This window comes from Xiphophorus maculatus, chromosome 3 (genome assembly GCF_002775205.1).
Source record: "Xiphophorus maculatus strain JP 163 A chromosome 3, X_maculatus-5.0-male, whole genome shotgun sequence".
NCBI classification, from domain to species: Eukaryota; Metazoa; Chordata; class Actinopteri; order Cyprinodontiformes; family Poeciliidae; genus Xiphophorus; species Xiphophorus maculatus.
Window position 1 is genome coordinate 10597236 of NC_036445.1, and position 13655 is coordinate 10610890.

At 38.3% G+C, this 13655-nt stretch overlaps 1 protein-coding gene across 10 annotated transcripts in view; it reads right to left on the reverse strand.

Moving 5' to 3' along the window:
- Positions 1 to 7083, reverse strand: part of LOC102228446 (myocyte-specific enhancer factor 2D homolog) — a 115896-nt gene extending 108813 nt beyond the window's left edge. For 4 of the 10 annotated variants that reach the window (XM_023330378.1, XM_023330376.1, XM_023330379.1 and 1 more), the window contains exon 1: positions 418 to 633. The gene's annotated coding sequence lies outside the window, so the exon portion shown is untranslated. Of the gene's footprint in view, positions 1 to 417; positions 634 to 6806; positions 6922 to 7039 lie in introns of those variants that run through there. The other 6 variants (XM_023330381.1, XM_023330377.1, XM_005800395.2 and 3 more) reach the window with 4 other exon arrangements.
- Between the last annotated feature and the right edge of the window lie 6572 nt (positions 7084 to 13655).

Below are 13655 nucleotides of genomic sequence, written 5' to 3' on the forward strand. Positions count from 1 at the left end.
ATGAAATCCATTTGTAGAAATGAAGAGGAATCGCATCAGAACCAGGCTGACACTCGTCGTAAATCGTTTCTGACAGCTCTTAATGGAGTGTTATTGCTGTCACGCACAGCGCGCAACCCCACCGGCTGTAGCCGGAGACACAGCGCTTTACGAGCGGTCTGCAGAAGTGAAAGGTCCGGGGGAAGCAGTGGGGAGAAATCTGGCGGTTACTCAAAGCAACACTGAGGTTTGAGGCGTAAAGAGGATCTACAACCTCAGTTCTGGATGGTTTACAAACTCCGGGACAAACATGCAAATAGCTCCAGAGAAACAACACCAGAACCAGCTCAGCGCCTGGGTACGCAGTTGTCAGAACTGCCCGAGCAAAGCACAGGAAGAGGCAAATGTGAAATGCAGACACAAGCTGTTGAGACTTACCCTAGCAGCGTATCCACATCTGTTTGATGAGACTGGGTGTTCGGAGCTCACACTTTGCTGCATTCAAAGCCTGGAGATGATTTTTAATGAAGACGAACAGTAACTCTCCGCCGACTGCGGTGGCCACCAATCAAAATATTTCTTCCTACTTGATGTACAATGTAACTATTTAGTTATGGCAAATGGTGCCTAATCTGTCCTGAGTGGCATTGCTCGCATGACTGACAGGGAGGCGCAGCCAATGAGCGCCAGCTGGCTGAGCCGCTTCGACCAATCCCGTTATGAGCGTGGAGTCAGTGGAAGGTGAACCGAGAAGTAGGAAGAGCTGCTGCGACATCATGTGTTCGCAGTTTATATCCATCCGCTTGTCATGTTTTGAGAGCAAGGACTTCACTTTCACTACTTCTTCAGAAATTCACAGGAAGCCAGAATCAATAAAGCCCACTTGATTTATACAAACCACTGTGGGCTGCAGTGTACCTACATATTTGCCCACTGTATATAGGTCGCTTTACTGGTATGTTTGCCAAATAAAGCAGACTGACTGATAAAAATCACTAACACTGGATTTTGTTTCGAAAATTTCTGCCATTATTATGTGCCTTCGCCATTGTTACTTTTATATCCCACATGCTGTAAATAAGTGATACAATGTTAACGTCTAATTGCCAAAGTGGCCACTGTTATCCAAAGTGAGAACGGGCGAGAGTCCGCTGTCCTATTTTCGCTGCTCGCGGCGGAAGAACACCGTGTTTACAGTGAGGAGTAAGAGGGACGTCATTGTGACAGGCGCGTGTGACATCGTGAGAGTAGCAACACCTGGACAAAAGTGGCTGTTACTGGAGACCCAGAGTTTTCAGAAAACCTCAGCTGATATCTCCTCTTAACCGGTTTAGTGTATCTACTTTAAACGGGATGTGCGTTATTTGGCTGCGCCACGATACGTCAGCGCAGTAATGTTTTGGCTTTGAGAGTTAAAGTAATAAGGCTTGATATAGATCAGCTTTAAAAATGAAAATGTGAAAAACAGTGCAGATACTTAAGAAGTTAAAGCATCAAAATAAATCACTCAGTGTTTTATTTTTTTTTTAAATAGGGAAGATAAATGTAGGAATAAGGGGAAAAAATTAAAAATTAGCTTTAAAATAATCTTAAAATAAACCTTAAGTTCCTCACAGAGCTATACAGAATTTAAGTAGATTTGTTTTTTTATTTATGAATAATAAACAATATATATTAAGAAACATTTATATTGAAAATGTAAAGGTACTAACATGATTAAAAATAAAAAATAAATAAAATAAGTACTCTGTGGAAAACAATGTTTTTAACCTACTGATGCGTGAGTGACTGACTATCCAGTCTTCCGTGAGTGGGTCTTTTTTGACAATGTGTTTTTTTGCAGCTTTTGTCATTTTGATTCAAAATAATGTTTTGTATAATACTTTCTACTGTGTTTTATTTCACACAGGAATTATTTCATGTTTGAAATATGTTAATTTTTCACTTTTTTAAAAGCTGGAAGAAGTGGCCGGGTAGAGGGAAGTCTGGGCCTCCCTTCTGAAGCTGCTACCCCCGCGACCCGACCCCGGATAAGCGGAAGAAGATGGATGGATGGATGGATGGATGGATGGATGGATGGATGGATGGACTTTTTTAAGCATTTTCAGAACAATTTGTAGAACATTTTTGAAACAAAATAACAGCAATTTTACAACAGCAATGATGAAATGTCAATAATGGACAATGTCAACATCCATTATGTGTGTGTGTGGGGGTGGGTGGGCATGAAGGTGTGTGCAAAAGAGTACGTTTCTTGAAACGTGGCTAACCAAGATAGCTAGTGTTAGCTAACTTTGAAGAAGGCTAATATGTTGATTTGTGACAATAGCACTGTCACAGTACTCATGATTGACACACGCACATGCACATTTCTGAGGTAAAAAATAAAGATAATACTTATATGTAAGAGTTCTTGCTGTGTAAAATATTATTATTCAGGGGTAACACTTAGGGCTCAGTGTGTATGGTTCACAAAAAATGTGTCCCTGACAGTCAGTTGGTAAGAAACAAAGATTCCCATTAAATTCATAGAAATGAATGCGGATCAGTTTTGTCCCAGTCACGGAAGAAAGGGGTAGTGATATAAAACATGATAGTTCTTAAAATGTATAAAAGGCAAATTAAAAACTTGAATTGCATGATATGAGTAACATATTTTTTGAGGAATACCTGGAATATGAAGTGGTGAAAACTTTTGATTACAAAGATATTGCAAAAAGATGAAATCACCGGGTCAAGAAGGACCCACTTATGCATCAGAGGATTAAAATAATATTCAAAGATAAAATCTAGCTAATAATATTGTACATTTTAACTATAATAAACAATGAAAAGCACAGATGTTAACAAGAATACATGTAAGACTAAAGTCCAAAAATAATCAAAGAAATAAAAAATTTAAATATATAGTAAAATATTAATAGGAAAATTATAAGAAATTTAAAAAAGATCGATTCTCTCCTACACTTCAAAGAGGAATTAAATATTTTTTTCTTTATTTATGAAAATAAAAAATAATCCTCTGAAAATAAAATGAATTTAACAAAAGGAAGACAGTATAAGTTTTACTTAATCTTTTACAATTTAATATTAATGGAGAAAAAAATATTAATTATATTTTAATACTATTTTAATTTACTTAGTTTGACTGTATTTTGTGTAAACTTTGAAAACTTCTTTCACTGAGCTAAATTAATCTGAAATGTTCTTCCAACATAACAATTGTTCTTGCCATAAAAGCATGTTTCTATAGTGCAGTGGTGTGCCAGTCGCAGCTGTTTTGGAGATTTGTACAAAAACTGATCCGAGGTCAAATCTAAAAAGGAAGTCAAATTCAACTCAAGTGGCACTGGGGGAATATTGTAAAAGCACAGAACATGTCCAATTTTTTATCAGTCCTATTAAAGACATGTACAGTTTGTACAAGAATGCCCTCTAAATACACTGTGTGGAAAAACTATAAAATGCACCAAAATATTGCATATAACATTTGTGATCTGCTTGCTCATGGTGAGCCAATAGATGCACAGCTGCTTTCTCAAACCTTTTCTACAAATAAAAAAACAATATGTTTCATTGAGATTTTAAACAATACATAGTTGTCAAAATCTCATAGAAATCTGAACTGTGTGGCCTGCATTTGCATCAAGTCCCAGTCATGGTTTTTAATGGACAACATTGCTCACAGCCCAGACCGCTATTATTTCTGGCAATGCCATAATCAGAAGGAGGAAAAACGTTGTCTCAGTTGGGCCCACATCTGATTTTTATTGCTTACTGTGATCTGTTTTAAGTTAAGTGGGGACCATGATAGCTTTAGATGTTTCTTATAGAGCATTGGTGAAAAATAGCATTGCAAAGACCAGGGAACACCACATGCAGACTTTAGAGAAGCTTAATCAAGGTTAGGTTATAACACAATATGTCAAGCTTTGAACCCGTCACAGAGCTGTTCAATCTATCATCTGAAAGTTCAGTCTTCAATCTACCACTCAGATTGAAGATTGTGTCAAAAGGAAAACTATTGATGCTCCACAAATCTGACCTTTTTGGAAGAATAGCAAACAAACAGCTATTGTTGAAAGAAAGCCATATGAGTTTGCCTTGACTCACTCAGGCAGGGAACACAGCAAGCAAGTGGAAGAATACTAACAAATTAGACCAAAACAGGACTTCTGCATGTTGTATTGATAACCATCAATACTTTAATAAAACCACCTTCACCTTCCAAGAGGACAATGACCCTAAACATACAGTCATGATGCAATGAAATGGTTTAGGTGAAAGCATATTCCTGAGTTTAAATAGCTCAGTCAAAGTCCAGAGAATCTGTGGGAAGCCTTGAAAATTGCCATTCCAATATGCTTTCTAACTAATGTAACTTTTAATTATGCAAGAATTCTTGGCTTTCACTTTCTAAATGTGCACAAATACATAGAAATACCCCAAAAGGCCCACGGTTGTAACTACAATAAAAGTTGTTCCTAAAGAAGGTGGTGGGGGTACAATACATTTGTGCACTACAGTTTTCAGATTTTTATTTGAAACCATCAATCACTTTCCTTCCACTTCACAATTATACACTACATTGCATAGGCTCATCACATAAAATCTCATTTAAATAAATTCTAGTAAGTGATTTTAACGTGACATTAAAAATAAAACTCATGGGGTGTGAATACTTATGCAGGAGTTTGTTACAGAAGACTAAAAGAGAAGGTTCAAAAAATAATGTTCTCCAGAATTAAAACATGAGATAACAGCAGGACACAGCAGGGAGCAGACAGCTAACTCCATTCACAGTCTGCAATGTGAAGCTTTTTCTGTTCAGAGTGTCTGTGGAAATCAGCCCTCTCATTTGTTATCATCTCAGTAACTCTGTCTATTATAAAAACTGAGAAGAGAACAGATATGTTTCCTCAGTTTGAGAATCAACTCTACTTTTAATCTGATTATTGTGTCTGCGAACACAACGTAGTCTGTCTTATCTGATTTGCTGATCAAGCAGCAGCCAAACCAAAGTAGTGAATTAACTGGTAGTACTAGTAATAATGGTGACAAAAGCTCAGACACAGGGGGGAGTGACGGCGAGAGATTACACCGTGTTTTCTGCTTTACATAAGAAGCTTATACCGTTGGGTTTTTCTGTGGAGAATTGCAGCAGTCAGATGGGCGCCCTGCTGTTCTCCTCTCCTACAGCTGGGTTGTCAGGGGGTCAGCCGCTCAGCCAGGGGTCAGGGAAATGCCACGGGAAAAATGACAGCAAACAATCTCAAACACATCACAAACTGGAGGGAAGATGGAGAATGCAGTGGTAACACAAACTTAAGGAAATCCTAATTGCAATTAATTAAAAAGAAATTATATAGTCTACCTTTATTATTGTAAGGGGATAAGTTGATTCACCTTTACCCTCAAAATAGTACACACAGCAGAGGTTTCACTCACTACAATCAATAACAGTTTGCTGCCCCCTGTTGAAACTGAAGCCTCCTATGGCTCAGTGAACAGCAGTTAATGATATATATTATTACTTCAGGTCTTAATTAAATCTCCAAGCTGATTACGCAGAAACAAGCCTACTTAATTGGATTGCTGAGAAAATATTATTTTTTATTATGTGCTATGTGTTTTGATACGATGAAGTGTAAAGTCAGAGCTAGACCCAGAGGGTTGATTAATTTGGCCTTTCAGAAAGATTGGATGTTGGGGGATTAATAAAGAGCACACTGCTTCAGTATAACCTGTCATAATGTTCACACTGATACCTCTCCATACTCTCCTTTGGTCAGGGTCTATATATAAAACTGATGCACAGCAGTTTATATAGGAAGTACAACATTTAGCTTTCAGACTTTTCATGTAATAGAGTTTCTGTTGTATCCATTAAAGAAAAGTATACAATAATGTACTGCTCAGATATGAAAGTTGTATCACTAATGCTTACTTTTATATACAGGTCTGCATTCACATCAATAAAACAATAAATTTATACGAAAGAAGAAAAACTGTCAAACAGCATAACAATGAAAAATAGAGTACTCTCAAAAAGTATTCATGCCGTTTAAACTCACTTCTGTGGCAGATGGACAGAAAGTAGTCAAGTTTATTTGTATACCACATTTCAGCAGCAACACAGTTCAAGATGCTTCATAAAAACAACTTATAGTCATCAATCACATTGTTAGAAATAAAATCTGAAAAGTATGGATTTGTATTTGTAGAACCATCTTTTGCAGCTGTCAGTCATTTTAAGGGTTTTGTCAGCAACCAACCAATCAGTGGTCACTATTTGTCCAGAAGTTCACGTCCCCTATCTGGAGGAACTGAACCTCCATCAACATTACTGGATTCATCATCTCTACCACAATGTGGTCATAAAGAATTGGAGGAAAATAATAGGAAATCATGGTCCAGCGTTGCCAATGGGGAACATGCAATTCAGACAGCTGCTACTCAGAGGGCGATATGCAATTTATAATATTTCCAAAACCCAAACAGTCTGGAGTAACGCAATAAAGTGATCAAGGCCTGCAGCCAACCTCATGTCCAGTTCAATGAAATTGTGATCATTGGAAACTACCACAAAGGAAACAGCTAGTAAGCATCCCTTTTTTGTTGTTGTTTTTGTTATAGAGACACCTATTGATAGTCAAATCAAAGATCAATAAGTGAAGGTAGTTATGATAATTGCAAAGGTAGGTCTATGGCAGCATGAACACATATGATGTAGTAATTGTGGTATTTACATTTAAGCATCTTTTTATGCTAAGCATTTTCTTGAAGACAATTTTTCACAAGACGGTATTATTTAAATAATTTCTCACCCAGTTTGCAAAATGCGTCCGACAGTTTCATCCTCACATTCAATGAGACATTGTGCCCCTCATTCTTCCTCTGGCTGCGAAAGACGTGGGCTTTAGTTGATTTCTCCGTTGCTTCCTGCAAATAATAAAAATAACCTCACAGATCTGATGTACGACTCGTTGGACAATTTTCTTGCCTTTCGTCTTTGCTGATAAGGCAAAAATGTCTCAGGCAACGCATTGATTTCCACTACCTCTTCTTCTTCTTCTGTTGCGTTTTAAGGCAGCTTACAGACTTTGTGGTCCACTACCTCTGTCACTATAGCATTTTTTGTTTGTCAGAAGTTCGCTCTACTTCCGCATGGGGGCGGAACCGGCGTTGTGTCAATTAGGGTGATGATTGGTTACATCGCACTGTATGGTATTTGGGGGTTTCAGAATAAAGGAGGCTCAATACGTGCATTTGTGAAACATGAACTCTGAAATCTGAAAATTGTGTATCATTTTCTTCCTACCTTACAATTATCCCTTTTTTCGGTCTATCATATAAAATTTCAACTAAGTATGTTGTTGTCTATGGTTTTAACATTGCAAAATGTGAATTAGATTACGGGGCGTGAATACTTTTCCAGCTCTTCTTGGATGAAAAAATATGAAAACTGCCCAGGTAGATCATATCTATCTAGTATTTCAACATGACGTAAGATGTGTAAGAAGTTTAAATTGTGCCATAAATTACCATACATCTTGCAGTAAACGTGCAAAACCAGAAACTCAGCGACTTTATAGTGCATCATCCTGATTATTCAACATACAAACAACTCACTGTTAATGGTTTAAAGGTGAAAAAAAAGACTCATTCATATTACATCAGTTACTAATATGAATATTTCTGAGAGCTGCTGCATATTGGGCCCACAGTTCCAAATATCACATCACAGCAAAATTATAATGCAGATGAAAGTAAATAGTAAACTAGCAGGTCAGTTAGGCCACAGTGAGTGATAGTCAGTGTTGCAAGAACAGTTGTGTATGTGAATCTGTTGGCTTCGTGAGGTCAGGACCTGGAGCATGATTCTCAACCAGAAAAGGTGGATTGCTTCATCTGGGTTTGGTGTTAGCTTCTTCACATTAAAACACAGAGCAAACTGGTCTCTGAAAGCATACTGACTGAGTGTTCAGACTGCAGAGTGCATCATGCTGTTATTTTAGCTAATGAGAACTCATTTAACATTGTGGCTTAACTAACTGCCTCTATTAATGAACTTCAGTTCTAAATGTTCGTTCTATTTTTGCACTGAGGTTGTGAACCACAGCTAATGCTTTTCTTACTATTTTATTGCTATTTGTTTGAACTTTTTATGCAAAGTGAGAAGAACAATAAAATGAGTTTACAGTCTTAAAATAAGGTCAACATATTAGTGGCACAAAAAGAAACTTGCTTGAAGAAAAGAAAAAAACAAAACTTTGACTGTATTTGATCCCAATTAATTAGCTAAGGCATTTGTTCTGATAACGGTGTCATAAAGTAATTTTTGATTAGTTTGAAGGGATTCAGTTAAAGAATTTCTGTTTGGGAACATTTTAATCTCCACTGAGCTGATGTCTAACTCTGCAGACCCCTGAACTGGCACTGTTGTTTATTCACAGTTTCATCTGCTGTCACAGCAAACCAAAGACTGTTTAGTTTAGAAAGATTTTGCAAATGCAGAAGAATAAACTTAGCGTAGATGTAAAAACAACAACAGAGGCGCCTGTCTTATTTGCGTAACCTGCTCTCAGTCTGAAGCTCCACCTTCACATCCCTTCTGTCTGTTTTTAGCTCTTATCTTCTTTCCCCGCTCTGTCATTCCTCTCTTTATCTTTAACTAGTTTCACCTCTCACATTCTTTCTGTTTCCTGTTCTGGTCTTCCTCCCATTTGTCTGCACCTAATCTTCTACCTTCTTTGTTTATTTTCCTCCTTATTCTCTCCCTTTTGTCTCGTTTGCCAGATGATCAAGTTTTTATTTGCAGTGGGTCTTTTTCAGATCATAACGTTTGACATATTTTAATATTTCTTATCTTTACAGTGCTTTGCATAAATATTAATAGCTTTTTTAGCTTTTTTTTTAATTTTTCCTATGTTACACATTACATAGTTACAAACCTCAATGTGTTTTATGAAGATTTTGTGACAAACCAACACAGCATATTGCAGAAGTGTGAGCTTGAGGAAAACTTAGTGTTTAATGTTGATTTACAACTAAAAATCTGAAAATTGTAGCATTCATTTACACTGAGCCCTATTTAGTCTGATGCCTCTCAAGAAAATCCAGCATCTTCAGAAGTTTCTTACTTACCAAATTATCGCCTTTTCCTTCTGCATTAAGTATTTTCCAAATGACCTTATCAGGGACTGCAATAACAGCCAACCTTCATATCACTTTTAGACAACTGAAAAAATATCATCTACTAAAAAGATGTCAAAATACACAATGAAACCCGATGAGGACTGCTGACCAAGTCGCTGATCTCTGTCCACTGCTGAAAGCACCAACGGTGGCTACAATAGCCTTCTTCCCTCAGGACCCACTGAGGGAAGAAGGCTGATTTGCATTGAAAGTGTGATGCTTTTTTGCAATGTTCCTCTGGAAAACCTTGTGTCAAATTGGTCTGGCGACATATTGCCAGACCAATTTGGACAATGGGAGAAAGCAACAGTACCCAGAAATAACACACAGATGTACAGGAAGAACATGCAAATGCCACATAGAAAAAATAAAAACTTTGCAAGAATTCACACATAGGAGCTTATTTCTGTGAAGCTATGCAGTCCCATCAACTGTGCCACCATGACACCCTAAGCAAAGGATAAATTATTTTTTTCTCTAAAAATATGAGATTTGTACAGAGACCTTCTGTGAGGAGGGTTCATCTGAGGACAGGGATTTATTTCTATGAACAGTCTAGGCAGTATAGACATAAAGCTTTCTCAGCATTTCTGGATTTTTCATTGGCTCCAGTTTGAGTTGAGGGGTTCATCTCAATTACAACATTAATGACAGCTTCATTTTGGTTAGCAGCTGGGTCCAACTATTTCATGCACGCCTCTAAAGTATCCCTTCAAGCTCAGCCTTTATTGAATTTATTGAGGTGCTGCTTTGAGATTATTCAAATTCACAGCAGGCACTCGTTCCGTTTTAAGACAGCGTTCATGCAGCTTATCTCATCCCTTCTGATTTGTCCTTTCTTGCAGATTGTTTCCCTTCTCTTTTGTGTGTGGGTGAACATCACTCTCTCCACAGTGACCCATTGCTCCACTTCCTCAGCATCCCACTGGCTGCTTAGCAACGCTCAGTGTCCATGGCAACAGATCCAACAAACACCCCCGCACCTCCTCTGCCTGCGACCCTTAATTAGGGCTAAAGTGTGCAAATCAGGAGGGAAGAGTCATGTAGTCAGGGAGGCCCAGGAGGAGCCTGAGCGCGGAAGTTTGAACCCAACAGGCTTTGGCTACTGCTCACTGAGATATGTCTTGAGATGTGGCACATCTCATTGTTTTGAGATGTGGCAGTTTGTATCTGAGGGAGCTCAGACACGGTGAGGAGGTCAAACATCAAAACAGAAACAGGAGGACAGGAACAGCTGCGAAGCAACATGCAGCAGCTGATTGTGTTCGTTGGCTTTGTTTCTGGAACAGATTGCGCCAGGTTTTATAACGAAGTGAGAAAAATAAATGACCACATTTCCGCATGACGGATAGAAAAATCTCAATCAAAGGGGAAAAAAAGTGAAAGAGCTTCGTGATGCTCACAACTTGTGCTCCAATTAGTTTTACAGTTTCGCATCTAGTCAGCTGCGGTCGTCTCATTACTACATTTAACACCGCTTCAGAAACTTCTCAGTGTAGACTCCTGGGAACTCGTAACCTTGGTATCTTTGTTCTTAAAGAACAGATGGACATATGACAGAGTCTCTGTGCAGAATCAGAGTCTTTTAGATATTCAACTGTGTCCACACACGCTTTCTTTCAAAGATCATCACCAAGACTTTTAAATCCATCTTCTAAAATGATCTCCAGTGATTAACAGCAGGCCTTTTTAATCTTAAAGGATCCGTTATATAACATGACATATAGACGGTTTATCATGTTTTGTCACAATAGAATCACGAAATTCACATCCTAATGGGATTTTGTTTGATAGACAAAGAAATAAAAAAATTAAACTGAAATGTTTATTTCCTTTCCTGAGTCAATGTGAAACTACCTTTTGCTGAAATTACAGCAGCAAATCTTTTGGGGTGTGTTTTTTTTACCAGTTAGATTGGATAGGAAGAAAATGTGAACATCAATGTTCAACCCCTGCCACAAATTTTCATTTGGTTGTGTTTGTGGACTTTGACTGGGCCATTTCAACATGTGAATATGCTTTATGTTGAAGCTTTTCTTTATGGCTTAGGCTGCAGGGTTTATTTCATGGTGGAAAGTTAAAATGCATCACAGTCTCAAACATTCTACAGCGGAGGAGGTGTTTCCAGAAAGCGACGAGGGGCCGGCTCCACCGGCGGCTCAGGTCGCTGGCTTCCCAGACGGAGGTATCGACGGGGGCCGAATCCTGGGGGTGCTAACACCAGCCTTGTTCCCCGGAAAAGCTCCCGCTGCAGGTCGGCGAGAGCTTCAGCCAGCGCCCTGTCCTCCCTGCCGGACCTCCGCCTCGGGCCGCTCTGCCCTTTAGGAGGTAACCTCACTCCAGCTGGGTCCATAATAGCAGCCTCACCGATCGGTATGGTCGGATCCTTCTGTCATGAGGTGCGAGTGTGAGGTGGTGAGGCAGACGCAGCGGACCCAGGTCAGATGAATTATGATGATTTTAATGATAAAGCACAGTCCAACCAACGAGCAGCAGGCACATGGAAACACTGACGACGACTAGACATTGACGACGACAAGGACCCGACGAGGAACAAGGAACACAGGTGGAGTTAAATACACGGGAGGGTAATCACAGAAATGAGGCACACCTGGGAACAATCAAGGGGAGGACGGGACAACGAAGAGACTTATGGACACAGAAAACTCTAACTAAACACAGAAAAACACAGATCCTGACACTGAGCAACTTTACAGAGCCAGATGAAGGAAAACATCCACACAGCATGATGCTGCCACCATTTTGTCTTATTGTAGGGTATTAGTATCCCCCCCAATCATGCAAGTTTAAGTTTATTGTTGCAAATGGGACAATACATATTGAACAAAATATTCTACCAGCAAACTTTAAGAGTTTTACAGAACAGTCCACAAGGGGGGCAGTCATCTGACCAGGGAGAAGAGAAGTGGGGCGAGAACACATCCCTGCAGTGTGCTGGTCCTGAATGTACTTTAGCTGCATTAGTTCATGTTGTTAACTGAAAGACAAGTGACACATTTAGTAAAAAATTAGATTTACAGAGACAGGATTATCTAACTAAAGAACTGAACTCACAATATACCTCAAGAACTCACAATATACCTCAAGAGATAGAAAGCAAAACTCATAATCATAAATATTAGATAGAACATGTAATTTCAGCTGTCATACTGTCTATTTGTGTCAAAAAACATTTCATACAAAGCAATGCGCTTACAGCTACACTGCAGCCTGTTTAATCTTTGTAAGCAAACTGATCTGATATTAAAGCTCATGCATTCATGTTTGGTGATCTCATGCTGCCTACCTTCAGAATCGCTGCACATCATCAAAGAGACATCTAGATGTGATGATGGACAACTCAAGGGTTTTTATTATGGACTAAATATGTAGATATTGGTATACTCTATGTTTTGGAATGGAGTGCTGTTGTTACTGTGACTGAAGAAGAAATAAACTCAGTTAAAAAAGGAAAAATGATACCCGAGAAATATATGGTGTACAAACGTAGTAGTAATGTATTAATGATATTAAAAAGAGTTCTTGCATTTATGCATTAGCACATTAACTGAAGCATATTCATGTCGATGAGTCTTTCTTGGAAGAAGTTGTGTAGTAAGATGACAGAACCACTAGAGGGCAACGTGCAGTTAAAAATATAATGAACTGGTGGAAAAATCTAATATCCAGCAGGGGGCAGTATATATCTACTGTAAATTTGTAAATAATGAATGTTGTTTTTCATTGTTGCCTTTGGCCCAGACTTAATTTATGGCCATGAAAATATTTATTTTACTGTTGTGTTCATGTTAAAAAATGATCACTGAAAACACAATGAATTAGTCAGTGGATTTCAGTGATCCTTTATTGCAAGAGCATCTATTTTTATTATCTCAGTAGGTTCCCCTCAACTCAGCTTACACTGTTTTAAATGATTTTGTTTAAAGAACATGAAAGGATTGTGGTGGATGAGCGGAAGACACCAAACAGGAAACGGAATTTTGAGACAATATTTTCTTTCTAAACTTCAAATGCTAATTTGTACAAAAATATCACATCAATAAATTTAGTTTAAATCTCATTTTCAGACTGGTGACCTGGGTTTTTCTCAGATGGATGGATGGATGGATGGATGGATGGATGGATGGATGGATGGATGGATGGATGGATGGATGGATGGATGGATGGATGATAAGTGGTGAAGCTGAATAACACCTTCAACACACCATTCACACCAAGAGACATATCAGTGATCATATTGTTTGTATGGAAAAAGAAAAGTCTGAAAATGACTTTTCTGTAAGGAAAGTACAGAAAAAAGTCTCAACTCCAAAAAACTTAGAAAAGTTTCAGAGAGAACTTTATGTTATTGTTTTTCAAAGAAAAGAAGTTAATTTTAGATGCTTGTGAATAAGTTTAAAGTCTCCTGTCCACACACAGTAACACTTTGCAGCATGGCCATTATTGTGATGTGTGTA